Here is a 17,482-nt window from a genome sequence, read left to right on the forward strand (position 1 = left end):
TGGCCCCTCCTTAGGGAACATTTGGAAACAGCTAGAGACATTTTTGGTTGTCACAACTAAGTGCTACAGACACCCAGCGGGTAGGGACCAGGGATGCTGCTGTTACAGACATCCTATAATGCACACGACAGCCCCTCAGAATAAAAAAATGACTCAATAGTAGAGACTGAGAAAACCTGAATTAGATTACTTCTAAACTCCCTAAAATTCAAGAAAATGCTAAGTCTAAGTTGCTAGGTGTGGGACAGGATGAAGCTTCTTCATAAGCCATAGCTGACCTACGGTAGACGCTACAGCTACTTTGAGCTGAAAGTTCTAGAAACTTGAAAGACAATTTATGTGGACATCAATCCAATTTAAAACCAAGCCCACTGGGGCTTCCCTGGTGGCGCAGTGGTTGAGGGTTTGCCTGCTAATACAGGGGACGCAGGTTCGAGCCCTGGTCTGGGAAGATCCCACATGCCGCGGAGCAACTAGGCCCGTGAGCCACACCTACTGAGCCTGCGCGTCTGGAGCCTGTGCTCCGCAACAAGAGAGGCCGCCATACTGAGAGGCCCGCGCACCGCGATGAAGAGTGGCCCCCGCTTGCCACAACTAGAGAAAGCCCTCACACAGAAACGGAGACCCAACACAGCCCAAAATAAATTTTTAAATAAATAAATAAATAAATACTCCTGTTCTCTGTTTAAAAAAAAACCAGGCCCACTAACCTCACACCTTGCAAATCACGTTGGTGATTAATGTATGACTGTACCCTGCATGGCTTCCTTTCTTTTTCCTCTCTCCATTTACTCTATGGACATGGTTTGTTTTGGACACAGGCGTGAGCCGGTTCTGAAAAGACTGGCGGTGATATTCTCCTTGTCCTCACAGTAGAAGAAAAAAGTGGCCCTCAGGATCACGTACGATCGGCTGCTGTAAAATGGACGGGCTTTGCATTCACACAAAACACAAAGATGGCAACAGCTGGAAGGCGGACGCTTCCATTCTGTACGCAGGCTCCATCCACAGGGCGGGTGCCAACTGACAGCTGCTAATTTACATGGGATGCGGGACCCGGCACCATACTATTACCTTTCTGAAAAGAACCAAGTATCTGTGGCATTCGATTAACAAAACAAATGAAATATACTCATCACCCTACACAGAAGTCTATCAACTTGGAAATCACTCTAAGCGTGGGACTTGCTCTCCTGGGCTGGTGATGACATCTCAAATTCTTGGTCTGTTAGCCTTGATGGTTCCTACTCTAAGCTCAGTTGTATGCATTAAGCTGCCCGAGAAACATCCACATATCATGTGGGAATAAAATGACAGCCAGCTCACTGTTTTCAAAGAGAAAGGGAGAAAAAAAAGTCTTTGTTCTAACCATCCTCAGAAATTGACTGCATAAAATATAGATTTGAAAGCGTCATGTCGGCATCTCTAATAATTCACCTTGATGATGTCTAGTTCCAGGACTAAAGGGTGTAATGATCTGGAATCAAAGGATATTCTTTGCCATAAAGCAAAAGAAAAGAACCTTTATATTTCCTTTGACACGTGACCATAATAATAATAAAATAAGTGGCTGAAAGGTCAGTGCTTACATTTTCAATCAAACCCAAAGTCTAAGCTGGACAGTCACAGAATCCCCAAATGCTAGGGACTTTGTGGAATTTCTTTTCTGTATGAGCCTGTCACTAATTGAATCAAAATCACTCAACCTTTATTTACTGGTGTCTAACATGTGTCAGGCAATCGCTGGGCTTTGGAAAGATACAGGGAACTGAGGGAGCCCTCACTTAACCCAAAAAGTTCCGTGGGGACCAAAGCTCTACCCTTCAGAGTGAGATACGCAAAACAGCACATCGCAGTAGGAAAGCACACGGCAGAGGGGGTGAAACGCAGGTTTAGGGATGCCTGGAGGCTTCCTGGAGGAGGAAACCTCACAACGAGAAAACCAGGTACAACTGAGCAAGAGCCCACAGGCAAGAGAAAGCACCGTCCCCTCCAATCATACAAAAAGTAGTGTCCTGAAGTCTCACAAACACTTAGACAACTGCTTAAAAAGATACTCTTTAACACAGGAATATGTTTTTAAAATTCCAGAGAAGCATGATGGAAAGCTTTAAAAAGCCTAGCTTCTACCCAGAGTTTGATCACTCCAGCCTTTCACACAAGCATGCGCCTTACAGAGTCACAGGGCTGGGCCCAGCTGCCCACTCCTCACTACCAGGTTTAACCAGGTCAGGCTTAAATGGCAGGAATCAGCAGAATAAGAAGCTGATATGCTTGCTGATATTCTCCATCAGGATTAATAAGAAAGTGAAGGATGAGTGAAGGAAAACCACGTGAGCAAAGGAAAGTACATTCAGCACATCATGGAGCCGACCCCACAAGTCAGAGGCTGTGAAACAGCCACAAACGGTATCCGGTCAGCAAACATACTGTTTACCTTGGCAGTGTCCTAGCACCTACTAGGGAGCCCACACTTTTAAATAGGGAGGTTTCACATTGATTTTAATGCAGGTTTCCAACTTGGGGTCGTTTTTTAAAGAAATAATAACTACCCCTTTAGAACATATAGGAGTAGTTTGCCACAGTCTCCACCACTCCCTACTGTCTCCATGGTACTGAGGGGATTTTCCTCCCTCTCATTATCCTTGTACTCAGAGAACTTCTTATACTAAACAAGGGCCTGTGCGCAGGTTTCAAAGGTGAGAAAATGAAAGCAAAATCAAGAGGACGCTGAGTTTTCTTCTCTCTGCCAGCTTCACTCAGTTCCCTTCCCTGTCTAGCCCCTGACATCGAAATTGGTGACCCCAGATTTAGGTCTGAACCCCATCTGCCAAACAGTGCCAAGTCAGGGTACCCTGCATGGCTCCATCTAAAAAACCAAAGGCAAGAGCAGCACATGTGCTCATCTATGAACTGGACCTTGGATTGAACCAGTGCTCACCTGGATCCATTTATACAGGCCTGGAATCATGTCTGTAATCTGCTCCTTCATTTTTACTTAGAAAGAAGTTATAGCAATAATAATAGTGACGAAGAGCAATTTTGTAGCTGCTGTCACTTGAGAAAGTCCCATTTTTAAGTTTGATGTACTCACAAAAGAAGGAACCACAAAGAATAAGCAATGGCTCCTAATTGCAGGGCCAGAGACCTTTCAGGGGCTTGGAGAGTCTCCCGGTGTTGAGATCAGTGTTGGGACACCAGGCTGCAGGGGAAACTGAGAAACAGATGGTCCACACAGCATACCAGGTCATTTTAGACCGTCCTAGTCAGGGCTGAAAACGCTCCCCGCAAGGCTGCTTGACGGCTGCCCTGAGACCGCGTGCACTTGGGCACACGTGTCCACCTGCAGACAAATCTGCTGCTCCAATTCAAGAGGGCCGGTAGGTCTGGTATGAGCTGAGCAGAATACAAAAAACCCACAGCCACAGAAAAGGGAAAGAAAGCCCACATTTGTTAAACTCCAAAACCATGTGCCAAGCACAAAGCTGGGTGCCTGACACACGTCACAACCACACCAAGTTGTCTCCCTAAAAATAACCAACATCCAGTGGGTCTTACACAGGAAAAACGGTCCAAGCCACATTACGAGGTCTGCTTCATCCCAGTCTTCCCCCATCTACGAAAATTAACCCAGTTTCTCATGTGAAAATTCAGGGTAGCAATTTTACCCTCCCATCCATAAGTAATTTTGTAAATTCTACCTCCAAAGTACTCCTGGAGTCCCTCCATCTCTGCCCATCTCCACACCCAGCTCCCCTCACCGGGACCCCCGAGGTGGCATCCTAACCGGTCCTGCCACCCACACAGTATTCCAGAGGCGGCAGCCCACAGGAGCCTCACCCAACACAAAGCAGATTCCACCACGCCCTGCTCAGGCCCTGCAAAGCCTTCCTGTGGGAAGCAGGAGAATGCACGACCCTCAGTGCGTCCTTCCTGGGGCTTCCCGCTCAGGCCCCGACTCCCCCAGCCCCTCGCCCACCCTGGGCCTCGCCCTCCCCCTGCCTGCTTCGCACACGTGCCTCCCTGTCCCTCAACTTCTGTCTGCCCTGCCCCCTGCCTGGTCAGTGGCTCCTCTTCTCAGAGACACCTCTTCTACCCACAAAACCAAATTAGGGACTTCTGTTGGTCTTCCCCATAATATACTTCAAGTCTGTCCTTAGACATTTATGGGGGAGATTGTTTAATGTCTGTCCCCTCGCTGGACTATTCGCTCCATTGAGGCAGGAGTTGTCTGCACTAGTCACTCCCATGCACATTGCACACAAGAGACACAAAGTGGATGCCCAGCAAAAATGCCTCGTCTCCATTTAGGTTCCTTAATTCACTACCCCTCAAAAAAACAGGGAGTAAGTAGGGCAACCATGATTTAATCTGAAAGCTATCACAAAACAACAAGGTCCTACTGTACAGCACAGGGAACTATATTCAACATCCTGAGATAAACCATAATGGAAAAGAATATAAAAAAGAATGTATATATATGTATAACCGAGTCACTTTGCTGTACAGCAGAAACTAACACAACACTGTACATCAACTATACTTCAATAATTTTTTTTTTTAATTTTAAAAAGCTATCACGGGGGCTTCCCTGGTGGCGCAGTGGTTGAGAGTCCGTCTGCCGATGCAGGGGACGCGGGTTCGTGCCCCGGTCCGGGACGATCCCACATGCCACGGAGCGGCTGGGCCCGTGAGCCATGGCCGCTGAGCCTGCGCGTCCGGAGCCTGTGCTCCGCAACAGGAGAGGCCACAGCAGTGAGAGGCCCACATACCGCAAAAAAAAAAAAAAAGCTATCACAATCTTAAAAGCTATTGTAAGAGCTTACACACCAAAACGCTGTGTATGAAAGTGTCCTGCTGTCCATCTGTCCCTCTAATTGAATGCGTCCTCTCTGGCCAGGCACAGGGACAAAAGATGCATCACCACTGCTCTGTCTCCCACGTCCCCCACCTGGTACCTTCCAAACGAGCTATCAATCAATTATTAATTGTGGCAGCCACCAAACTCTCATCACCTAAGATCCATCATCAGAAGGGATGCACAAGCCTTCTCCACAATGTCTAGGCTCATTAAGAAAACACCTTGCCCATGAGCTGAAATCTACACAACAGGAAGAATAAAAGTTCAGGAGGTTCCCGGAGCAGGAGATCCTCCTGCAGTGAATCCTCCCAGAAGGCACACGTGGGGCCGGGGAGCAGAGGAACAGCTCTGATGGGCTCAGGGCAAAGTTTTCGTTTTTCCACTGCTACTGTGGAAAACTGTTTGTATTTGCAAAATAAAATAGGGGTAAATTCTTCTAAGGCATGGTTCTAAAAAAAGAGTAGTGCAAGTGTTTAAAAAAAAGATATTACGTGTGTGAAGTAACTGGAGTTTTATTTCTCCCAAATATATTCTAATTCATTGTTTTTGCTTTATTTTGCTTAAGTCCAAGATAATATCCATATTTATACTAATCTCCGCAAGGGCCCTTTGGAAGTATGTCCACTGTTTTTTTTTGATGGACCTCAATAGTTTTCTTCACTTCTTCACTTTCTTCACAATAAACTACCCTCAAAATGTTCACCAACGCTACAAAGTGGAAATGCTTTGTAAACTGCAAACCACAATTCACAAGAATGGGGAGCATCTATACACCTAACACAGAAAGCAAAACACCACCGACAGCTCACACTGAGCCTTGCTACCACCATCACCTCCTTCTAGCCAAGTTCAACTCCGTCTCCTCAGCTGAGATTTTTCATCAGTACGGACCTAACACAGAGCTCCCCCTCTGGTCCTGCAAGGGCTCCCCATCACCGGCTGCCGGCTTCCCCCCCAACCCCTGCACCATCTGACCATCTTGGTTTCTCTCAGGGACCCCTTCAGTGGGTGGAGGAGCCTCAGTCGCCAGTCAGGGAACCGCTCTCTCCTCTCTGGGTAATTCACTTGCTCCGTCCCGTGCTCCTTTTACTGTCACCCCCGTGACAGCTGAAGACTTCCTGGCTGGCTTTCTCCCAGCCCAACGTCAGAGCGCCTCTCTCCAAGCTCAGCACTGCAGCAGCTCTGTGAATGCAGCTTTTAAAAAACTGAACTTGTCTGCTCCCCTCTGCTCCCAACTCGCCAACGTGGCTCTCCTGCCAACTTCCCCAATTCACAGCAGCAGTGTTCTTCATTAAAAGAATTAATTGAAACAATCAAGACACATTTAATGGTGATTGTCAAATCTCCTTCAGCTCTGAAGAAGGGACCCTAAGACACACTGGGAGGAATGGGGGCCGTCTGGTGCTTCCTGCACTGCTCCCCCACTCCCAGTGGCTTTCCGCTCTCCCTGCCCTTCAAGGTGACAACTCCAGGCCTTCCAGCTGCAAATCCTCCTTCATCATCCGAAGGGCTTCCTGACCGCTGCCTTCCCACCCAGCCTCTGCTCCCACCCGGAATGCACCCTCCAGATACCAGGTGAGTGTGTGCTTAAAGCACCCGCCAAGTACCAAGCCAGGCACCAGAGGGTTATTATCATTTACGTTAAAAAGCTACAACCATGGTGCCAAAACACTCTGAATAAAGAGAACTGAGGATCTGTTCCTGCCCTTGAAGGACATATATATGCTCCTTAAAGACAGAAACTAAGTCTTGAAGAATATATACAACTTTTTTTTGATGACTATAGTTAATGATGACTATAGTTAATAACACTGTATTACATATTTGAAACTTGCTGGGAGAGTTGCTCTTAAAAGTCCTCAATCACAAGAAAAAAAACTGTAACTACGTGAGGTGATGGATGTTAATTAAACTTACTGCGGTAATTATTCCACAATACACACATATATCACATCACTGTGTTGCACACCTGAAACATAAAATAATGTTATATGTCAACTATACCTCAATTTTTAAAAATTAATAAAAAGAAAATGGCAAAATCTAAAGTCTGGGCCATTAAAAAAGAACGTGTTTATATACAGATGAACCAGGAAAAGTGCAAGTCAAAGGAAGGAACTCGGGTTGTGAGAATCGGGAGAGCCTTCGCAGAGGAGAAATTATGATGAATCATGAAAAATGAATAGACATTTTCTTGTTTGGGAGGGTAGGGGCTGGTGCGGAGAGCATATATGTCCACAATGCCCAAACTGGGCCCTGCAGATACTTTCTCTTTGTTCTAAATAAATCATAATCATCCTTTTTGGGGCATGAGACCCCCTTTCTCCCTCCTAGCTTCCCACATGCTACTTCCTTCTGTCCATCTACACAAGATTCAGCCCAAGGCCCGACTCCTTCTGGGTCCTTTTCTGATCACTCCAGACCCCAAAGACCTTCTCCTTGCCAAACCCTCTGACCACGGTCTGTTTCATAATGCTGGCATTTTATTATAGACTATTTTAGTCTCAGATCCTATTTATTGCCTCGTCATATCATTTTGTTCACAAGTGATTTGGTTTGCAAGTTTTATCTCCTCAACACACCAAAAGTCAACCTGTTAGTGGTTTGTCCCATAGGAGATTTAATTATACAAATGACAATTGAAAATTTTTTAAGAAAAGTAAAAATGAATTAGTGTAATTTAAGATACAAATCACACAGCTACTGACTGCAGTGATATATACAGATGGCAGAGCTCACCTAAGATTCTTACGATGAACTTAAAAATACACTTATTTCTCTTTAAATCAGAAGTTAGGGCAGTTCCTTAACTTTCCTTAACTCTCTTCTCACCAGATCACCTTCCCACCAACACCCTTTCTTAGGAAACAGATTGAGAGCTGGCTGCAGAGGTAGACCAAGCTTAATACTTCTCTTGACCCCAATAGTGTGTGCAAAGCAAACAATTCCACAGTCAAGGTCACCTGCAGTACAAATCCATCGATGTGCCTCACAATCTGAGAACATAATAAACAGCAGTTTTAAGCTCATCTTCCTTACTACTCACCAGTTACACACCAAGTGAGTATAGCAGAATCCAATCCATTTGGATGCTCCAAAGATCTCTACTCTGAAAGCTTTCTCTGGATTCTCAGGTACAATAAAGAGTAACTGAGGTTACTTAGCATCTTGTGAAGAGCTAAATGCGTTCAAAGTCTTTATATTACCAAGCATCAAAAACAAAGTGCACGCTGCCACCACTGTTTGGCACTTTAACCTCTTCGAAAACACCAGGAGACCCCGCTACGCTTATGTCGGCTAAGGACTGAGATCAGAGCCCTCCAGGAGCAACTAGAAACCAGCTCCAACAGCAGGATCTCCAAAGCCGGTGCCTCGGGCAAGGTGTAGACGGAGTAACCTGCAGGGAGACTGAGTGGTGGGCACGGCCACGGCCTGGCCGAGGGGGTCCCCACCGGGCTGCCTTCCCTGGGCTTCCAGACGCTGCAGCCTCAACAGTAACAAAGACCAGACCGTCCTTTTACTAAGTTTCCACTCCCGGGCATGGACGGATCAACGATGCCCCGCTAAGTGTATGGAGGCACAAGTGGAGTACAGCACGTTCTGCAGCCTTTCATCTATGACCACGGGATATAAAAGGCAGGGCCAGAGCCCGCCGGAGCGCCCCGACCTCGGCGACACGCCCGCACCGACCCCGCAAGTAACCGCTCGACGCCCAGGTGAGCCCAGCCCGCCGCGCTCTGGGCGGGGTCCCCAGGGAGGGCGGCAGGTGGGACCCCGGCCCCCACGTCCCCGCGCCGGGCCGGGCGGACTCTCGGCTCGGGTCTCGGCCCTCAGGACGGGAGCTGCGGGGACGTCCCGCCCAGGAGGAAGCGACGCCCAGCGCGGGGGCCCAAGGGCCGCGGGAGTCCTGCCGTCCCCGCCTCGGCCCGGCCCGTCCGAAGTGGGCGACAAGTGGGCAGCGCCCCGCGGGGGAGCCCGGCCCGCGCCCGGCGGCGAAAGAGAAAGAGAAAGAGGCGGCGCGGGGCGAGGCGACTCCCAACTGCCGCCGCCCCCAGCCCGGCCCCGCCGCGGGCGACGCGCGCTCGGCGGGGCGCCGGGTGCGGGGCGCGGGGGCACCCGGGGCAGCGGCCCCGCGGCGCGGGCGGCGGCACCCTCCTTACCCGGAGCAGAGCCGCGCCGCCCGCAACGCCGACTGGGCGACAGTCCTGGGCGCGAGCCGGCGGCGCCGTGGGCCCGGCGGTGCGGGCGGGAGGGGCGCGCGGCGCGGGGCGGGGCGGGTCGGGCCGGGGCCGGGGGCCGCTCCGCGCGCATGCTCCCGCCCCACCTGCCGCCGCGGGGTCGCCCCGGGGAGCCCGGCGGACGCGGGCCCGGCTCCCCCTTTCGGCCCCGTGGCACGGGGCGCGCAACCTGCCTCTCCCCGGCTCTCGGGGTTCACTTGCTTCCTCCCGATTCCTCTCCGTCCTGCCGCTCCCTCCAATTTTGCTACCCCCTCTTGACTTTGCTACACGCGCGTCCGCGGAAGCCACTTCAAAATAAAAGGAGACTTTTCACGTGGCCCCAACAGATGTTCAGGGACCCTTTTGTAACTGCTTGAGGTGGAGAAGGAAACAGGAGAGGCCGCTGAGACCCTGCCCTCATGGAACTTACGGTCTTGCCGGTTAACGTGAGGCTTTCACAAAGCATTGTCGCTGGTTTGGGGAGGAACTTATTAAATCATTTATTCTGGCTTATAATTAAAAGTAGCTGGTAACTGAAGACTGTATTTCGTGACACTTTCTTTCATGAAAGTGTCCTGTGTATAAATTCTAGTATACACATAATAGCTGGTAGGTATAAAATAAATATTAATTTGTTGCTTCCAGCAAGAAGTTCAATAATTTAACACGATTAACGGTAATTTCCAAAATGATCATTCTGATTTGTTGTTGACTACCATAACCCCAAAACTTTTGTTTTTCAGGTGAAACTGGTCCTTGGTAGAAACATCATTTAGTGTTGTTATTAAAGATAGAAATATAAAACCCTTTGCTAATGCAGTTTTTAAATTAGGAACCATGATCATAGAAATTTACAAGTACAAACACGCACATACAAACTGTGTTCTGTGCCCTAATCAGTTAAGTAAAAGAGATCTGAGTCACAGAGAAAAAGGGAAGCAGAAGGATTCAATGTAGAGAGAACATCTAAAGAAGATCTAATGAAGTGGAGTACTTACTTTCACCCCATTTTAACATGTTTATGCTGAAGACCTTATGGAGTTGTGATGTATTTCTGTGAAACAGGTACCCTTCAGGGTATGACCTTTGCATACTTGCACACCTGACTGCATGATATTAGCATGCGGCTTAATGGGTTGATGAGAATTCCCCTTCCCTGCTTCTTGCCTGGTCACAGATAGGGTTTTTGGTGAAGGGTAGGAGCTTCGATCACTGCAGTGTAACCCAGTCCACACTAGCGGTGTTTATCGTTAAAAGACTCCACGTCTCAATGATACAAACATCAAAATGTTCCCAGCACAGAAAGAGTTAAGGCTACATCTAGTTCCACCTGCCTCTTAGAAATACCAATATTAATATTATAGAAAATCGAAGAAAGCTGGATTGAAATCCAAATAGTGAATTTACATCACCTTGTCTTCACTTTGGCGGGGGGAAACAATTATTATTACAACATGTTTATTGTATATATTTGGCTTATATTTACAAAACCAGAAACACTGTTTTCATGGGCTAGGTTTAAATAAGAAAAAGGATGCCCCAATAAAACAGGTGACAGAGAACCTCATCCTGGGTTACTTAAGTGTAAATCTGTGGGTGCATAGTGCTGACAACAACACGTGATTATATTCAAAGAAGCTGACATCTGTTTTAAACAATGCTGTTATTCAAATTATATGGAAATATAAGCAGAGATGCATTGCTGCACTTATTACAGAATTTTTCAAAAGCTGTTGTAGTAAATCCCTTTAATTTGAACAGTTGCAGATTGAAATGAAATAGCCACATTGTTGATTACTATATTACCAATGGTCCATTATGAGCAATGGGGTTTAGAAAGCTGATGGTTACTAGGCATTCTATTTTTATAATTCAATCGAATTTGACAGACTCTAAGTAGCAAAGCTGATGTTGACCAGATAGATAAGGATGGTCTCTTGTTAGGATAGGACCTCTGGGTGGCATGGTAAACACAGAAGAACTCCTTTCTGCAGGTCAGTCAAAACAGAGCAGAGTCATGGTAGGTAGTTCTATAATGTGTCTATTGTGGGTTGAAACAAAACCTTCCCATATGCTAAGACAGCGATTGGCTTTATTCAAGGAACACTCCATTTTAAAATTTGCTACATTTATTTAATTTTTTCTGATTGGGTGTTTTTATTTCAGTTTTATATGTTATATATATGTGATTTTTATAAGCATATACATTATTTTTTCCAATTAGAATTAAATTACATTGCTTTATTATCTAATCAATAGCAGGCTTGGCCGTTGACACAGATTGGTTTTTCAAACTCAAGATTGTTTCCTAGGATATACTTAGGACCATTTGCAAGAGTTAAGCACAGTGTCATTGAAGAAAAGTTTTCTTAATAACATTCTATGCTTGCTCCACAAGTAAATTGTCCATTGCAGATAAAATTATTTCATTGGTCACCATTTATGTTCAGTAGTTATTATCATAAAGTTTATTTTCATATTAATGCCATTGTTAATAATTTTACCTATACCACATTATATTTTCTGTTACATTTTCTCTGTTACAGCAGTATTTCCCTAAGTGGACTGTCCAAAATTAGACTTCCTTTAATGGGTTTAGATATAAATAATTGCACAGAGATCTACTTAAATGTCAATGTTGGTTCAGAAAGACGTTGTGTAAATAATAGTGAAGAATTAAAACTAATTTTAAAGAAATTATACCAAAAGCTTCAAAAACAAGGTAATATGTATATTATACTATTTTGAGTTAATGACTTAAAATCTGTATAGAAATCTTTTTATTTTCACATTTGTACATTTTTAGTAGAACAAAGCTATCATAAAGTAGCATAAAAACACTGTTCCCAGGTATACTCTCTTGAATTTTTAAAAATCCAATTTATACACAGTATTTCTGATGATACTTAGAATCTATGTAAACTGAACAAGGTAAGTACCCTCACATCAATATGCAAACTTCACTTCCCAGTGCAACCTCTACTGAATAAACTAATAGGATTTGGAGAAGGGCGTGAAAACTACAGAAGGAAAGCTATCAATGCCTTTAATCTTATTTTCATAGATATTGATGACATACCCATACCATCTCCAAGGTGAGAGACGTAGAAAAAGAAAAAAAGAAAATTCAGAGGTAAGCAATTCATATTTTCTTGAATAGCAATAAGCCCAAAACAACTGTATCTAGAATGCCTTCTCTAGAATATAGCAGGTGGTATAATATGATGAACACACGCTAAATGTTAGGAAAGGTGGTTGTTATTCCTGCCTCTGCTGTGGACCCATCTTGGAAGAAATAAGCTGTCTCCACATGACATGTGTCACCACGCATGGCACTTACTCTAGGGATCACCAAGTTCAGGGTCTGGCTCTAGTTCTCAACATTGCAGGTCCAGAAACTTGAGTTTGTGAACGCTCCAGAAGCGCTCAGGCTAAGGGAACCGGCCAAATACAAGAGTGCCAATTATACTGATAGACATAAGTGTTACCGATTCGGGGTCCTTGGAGTCTTTAATCAGTAGAAATTGATAAGAAGCCAGACGAGGAATTTAGGCAAGCCTTTATTGGGGCTCGTGCTGCAGCACAAGGTAGAGAAAACCAGAAACAGTTGCCCTTGCTTACTCCTCGATGGGGGGCAAACTGGTCCCTTAAATGGGGTGACAGTGGGGGCAGGCCAGAGGGGTAGATTAGGTGGTGTGCCCACCCCTTTGGTGGTACCGGGTGCAGTGACCATGTGCAGTACCCTGCTTCTGCTCCTCCCAGCACCTCAGAAGTGACAGTTGATTTGTGCCCTTTTTGTATCTTATTGTTCATAATTTGCCACCACTGTGCAGTTATTTTTAGTCCCTTATAGTTTCTTTGTATGCTGGAGGAGACATTTCTCCCGGTACAAGGGCTCTGGTAAAGGGTCCCAGGTCCTGCCTGTCTCCTAAGTGCCCCAAAATTCCACGTTTTCAGGTCAGAACAATCCCACCACCATAGTCTACAAAGGAAGGCAAACTCTGTGAAAAGATTGCCAAATGACCATGAACTCAGGACCAGGAGAGCTGGCTCCTCTTACTGGGTGGTGTCAACAAGTGACAACTGTCTGATACAAGGATTCCCTCAGAGGGGTGCCTCCAGCTAAGAGACCCACACGCTGCATCAGCTGGATGGGACACTATTCACTGAGGTCCTTTCCTTTTGCATTCCAGTCCTTGAGACATTCCTGGGTCACCGTGACTGGACCTGCGTGCTTTAGAAACTCCTTTACAGACCATCTCCTGGGGAGGGAGAGCTGCTTCTGCAGATTGGGAAGCCTTATGCAGGAGCCCGCTTCACTCACAGCCTTTTCTCAATTTTGAAATGTGACCTATCTTCCAGGAGTGAGCACTCATGACATCTCTTCCTTGAAGCATTTTGTTGCTTTACTTTTTTTCTTCTACGTACCCGTACATTTGGTTTACACATCTAGATTGAGTTTATATTATTTGGGGTTTCACTATAATTACTTATTAGAGTATATATAACTCTGATAACTATGGTTTTCTGAAGAGGAGGATCCATATCTTTTAAGTTAGTGTTTAAATTTTTAATTATCTCTGGGGTTTTGCTTTTAGTTTTTGTCCTTTCTTTAGAAAAAAAAAAAAAAAGACATTTCAAAAAAATGCAGGAGGTAATGCAATTAATGCCCGTATATCCACCAATCAGAAGGAACATTTGTTAACACTTTACACTTGACATTTTTTAAGATACAAAACATTACACTGTCTATAAGGTTGAATTCCTTTCTCATCCCTTCATTTTCTCTGTGTCTCCTTTCCCAGGGGCAGCCCCCATTACAAATTTGGTGCCTATCCTTCTACTATAAGCCTTTATCCTTACAATATCTGAGTTTTGTCTCTTTTAAAGAAATCCTCCCTTTACCCAAGGTTATAAAATATACTGTTTTTAAAATATATATATTTTTAATCTTAGTGAATTCGTTAGGACCTCAAGTACATATTGAGCTATAGGGGATCCTGGGCAGCCTTAATTTGCTCCTGACTCTAAGGAGGATGCTTCTAAAATTAGCTTATTTACTGTAGGCTCTTGTACAGACCCTTCTTCAGGTTAAAAGATTCCATTATCTTTTGTTACTGTTTTTTTTGTTTGTTTGTTTGTTTGTTAATTTATTTTATTCAAGTATAGTTGATTTACAGTGTTGTGTTACTTTCTGCTGTACAGCAAAGTGGTCCAGTTATATACATCTAAACATTCTTTTTCATATTCTTTTCCATTATGGTTTATCACAGGATATTGAATATAGTTCCCCGTGCTATACAGTAGGACCTTGTTATTTGTTTATTTGTTTTTACAGTGAACAAGTTTGGATATTCTCTGATGCCCATTTAACTTCTATTGAGGTAGTCACTTTTTTTCTTTTTCATAATGACTTATTTCATAGAATTTATTCCTTTATTTCTGGGAGGATCTTAAGCATATTTATTTAAAGGTCATTTTGATGTTGTTCTCTTCTTTGTACTTTATTCCCTGTAAATTCGTCTTCCAGTTTGGGTTTGGTGGCTGTTTTTCTCAGTGTTAATCACCTTGACGTAATTCTGAGTGAGACCTGTTTCCTCCTCTCCCCCTCTTCACTGCCCTCCCTCTTTTGCCTCTGCCTGGGCCTCACTGTCTTGTCCAGAATCAGGTCTTTTCTCGGCAGCCTTGGCCTCCCATCCTACAGTGATGCGAGGGAAATGTAGGCACAGTCACCAAGGCCGTGAGGGACTTGGCCCAGGTCCCATACTCTCCTCTCTCTGGCTGCACCGCAAGAATGCAACAAAAGTAGCCATTTTCCAGCCCATTTAGTGCTAAAAGAGAGCACCCAGCCCAAGTTTTAGATACTAACTCTGGCTCCAGACCTCCACCATGCAGGAGATGTTTCTATTTCAACAAGATTACTGCCATTCATCTCTGATATTTCCAGACCCCAAAACTCCCAGGTTCAGCCCCGGCATTCCACTGTGTGCCTGTGTGTTTCTAGAACATGGAAACGGCTGCCTTATCATTTTACTTTGTTTTAGTGGCTTTGTTTGGCTCGGGATGGGTCCTTCAAAGATGAAGTCAGTGATTTTTCCAAGTTCCCATTTCTCATTTGACTGGACTTCCCTCTCAGTACCTTGCACAGTTCTTTGCACAAAAGAAGTGCTCAATTTTCTGGACTTGAAGCCACTTCCTCGTGTGCAAAGGGAAGCTGAGTGAATGCTTATCAGAAATGTACTATAGAGGAAAGTCATTCAGTACAGGCTTGACCGGGATGGCCTTTAGGCCTTTCTGTGTCAAGGATCCCAAGATTTCATCCCTGTTTACCTGCGTGGAGCAGCTCCGAAGATGGGTGGGCACACTGGAACCATTGCCAGAACAGGCCATTACCAACCACTCAGTAAACAGGCTGATACGAGAAGAGTCGCTGTGTCTACAGTTCAACCCTAAGGAAGCTATTTAATATTTCCTATGTATGTTTTCATTATTATATCCTCAGATTTTTCTTTCTGTCTGCCTTCATTCATCGTTGTTAGGTTGAAATTTATACACGTAACCAGCCTATATTTGGAGTTATAAGGCTACTCTTCAGTCCCCATCTCATTTCCCAAGCTAAATTAACTTCACCTCCCACCCACCTTTTATATACTTTGTCTTAGGTCTTGTCTCTGCTTGGTGCCAACTCTTTGGACTCTGGCATTTAGAATGACCCAGAGAGGCTATTAAACAGAGCTCTAGACATGCAACTCTCCATCTTACAAAAAAAAAATCTGATTGCCCTTTTGAATCTTACGTTATCTTACCTTGGGTTCCAACTCAGCACATCAGTCTTAAGACTATTGAGATTTCTGTTACAGAGTTCCAATACATAGGCCAGTCCTCTGCTCTCATCTTTCTTCCACAGGCTTTACCTTAAGCCTGGAAATGAACCACCACCAAGATAAATGAACAGCAAACATGAATCAAAAGGTGGGACTTCTACTTTGTCACAAATAGTTTTAATAATCAAACTTAATTTTTCATGTGTACAAGTACCAATAAGCCAGAGCACCATGCATTGAGTTGTGTTCGTTGAATTGTTTCATTGTCTACTCGGTGAGTAGATAAGATCTTTACACTCCACTTATATTTTACCATACGTGTCCTGTATTTCAGTAGTATTTTCAAAATTTTGTGCAATAATCTTCTCTGTTAGAGGCTTTGGTTAACATTTATCCAGGTGCTTCTTCTTTATCATTGTTACATTCCATTTTAAGCCCTGAGGGAAATTTTTAAGTAGCAAATTATGCAAATTACATAATTGTTTTCTTGTACAATATTGGTTTTTTGTCATATTGTCAATGCCTCTTTAATGCTTTTTTCTAAGTATTTCACTCAGTGTTAATATCATCTCTCACCACCTTGAGTAATTATATCATTTTTCCTATTTTACAAATGGAAAAACAATTATTATTTCTATGGTTTTCCTTTTTTTCAATAATGTTGTTAATTAGGTTTCGCTGATTTGTGACAATCCAGCCTTGAGAACATCCTATCTTAAATAACCAGATATCTGATAAGAAAATATTTAGTGGCATATGACAAAGCAAAAGTTAATACTGTATATTATTTTTCACCAAGTGTAAGTCTTGTGTTTGGAAAACAATTTATTAAACTATGTGCAAACTCGTTTCTAGATATTAAATGTATACATCCTTCACTTTGGAAGGGATTTACTGATTTCATTTTCTTTTTGAAATAAGACAAATTTAAATGCAAAAACAATCCTATGAGCAAAGCAAACATCAGCTTTTCATGACTTTAAAGTCTTTATTCAAATCTGCCCACTCAGGGTGTACTCTTGAGCCCCATTTCACAAATGGGGTTTAGTGTACCCCCAGGAGTGGGCAACCATGCGCTGAATGTACACAAACCCATAGGCATCTTCCTGGAACATTGGTTTGTCTATAGCTTTGGCAGGAGGGAGAATTAAATTATTTCACTGATGATTTAAAAACATTATTTTTACATTAAAATAAACATGGATATATTATGGAGCAGAGACAAAATGTGCCTGGATTTTTAAGATAAAGCAGGTGACGTCAAAGATAATTTTGTTCTTCTAAAAACATTGTTCACATCATCTCTATCCCAAAGAGCTAATTTTATTTTTCTAATGTTATCTTTCTGTTAGAATTTTAGCTCCTCCGTAATTTCATACATGCATTCATTTATAACAAAAGATTTCTAGCAGGGGGACTAAGCTAGATTGTTTGCGGGTTATATGTCCCTTTGACTTGTATGTATCTTGACCCAGGTGGAAGATTGATCTTAGCCATAGCACAGAATAGCCTACGGAGTCATACCTGAAACACAGGTTTGTAATTCATGGTAACATGATTGTTATAAACTCTTATAGCTT

At 44.1% G+C, this 17,482-nt stretch overlaps 1 protein-coding gene across 1 annotated transcript in view; it reads right to left on the bottom strand.

Annotated features, from left to right (window-relative positions):
- L3MBTL4 (L3MBTL histone methyl-lysine binding protein 4) overlaps window positions 1-9,072 on the bottom strand; it is a 362,994-nt gene extending 353,922 nt beyond the window's left edge. Inside the window, exon 1 of the mRNA XM_032654462.1 lies at window positions 9,022-9,072. The gene's annotated coding sequence lies outside the window, so the exon portion shown is untranslated. The remainder of the gene's footprint in view (window positions 1-9,021) is intronic.
- Between the last annotated feature and the right edge of the window lie 8,410 nt (window positions 9,073-17,482).

Source organism: Phocoena sinus, chromosome 14, assembly GCF_008692025.1.
Source record: "Phocoena sinus isolate mPhoSin1 chromosome 14, mPhoSin1.pri, whole genome shotgun sequence".
Classification (NCBI taxonomy): domain Eukaryota; kingdom Metazoa; phylum Chordata; class Mammalia; order Artiodactyla; family Phocoenidae; genus Phocoena; species Phocoena sinus.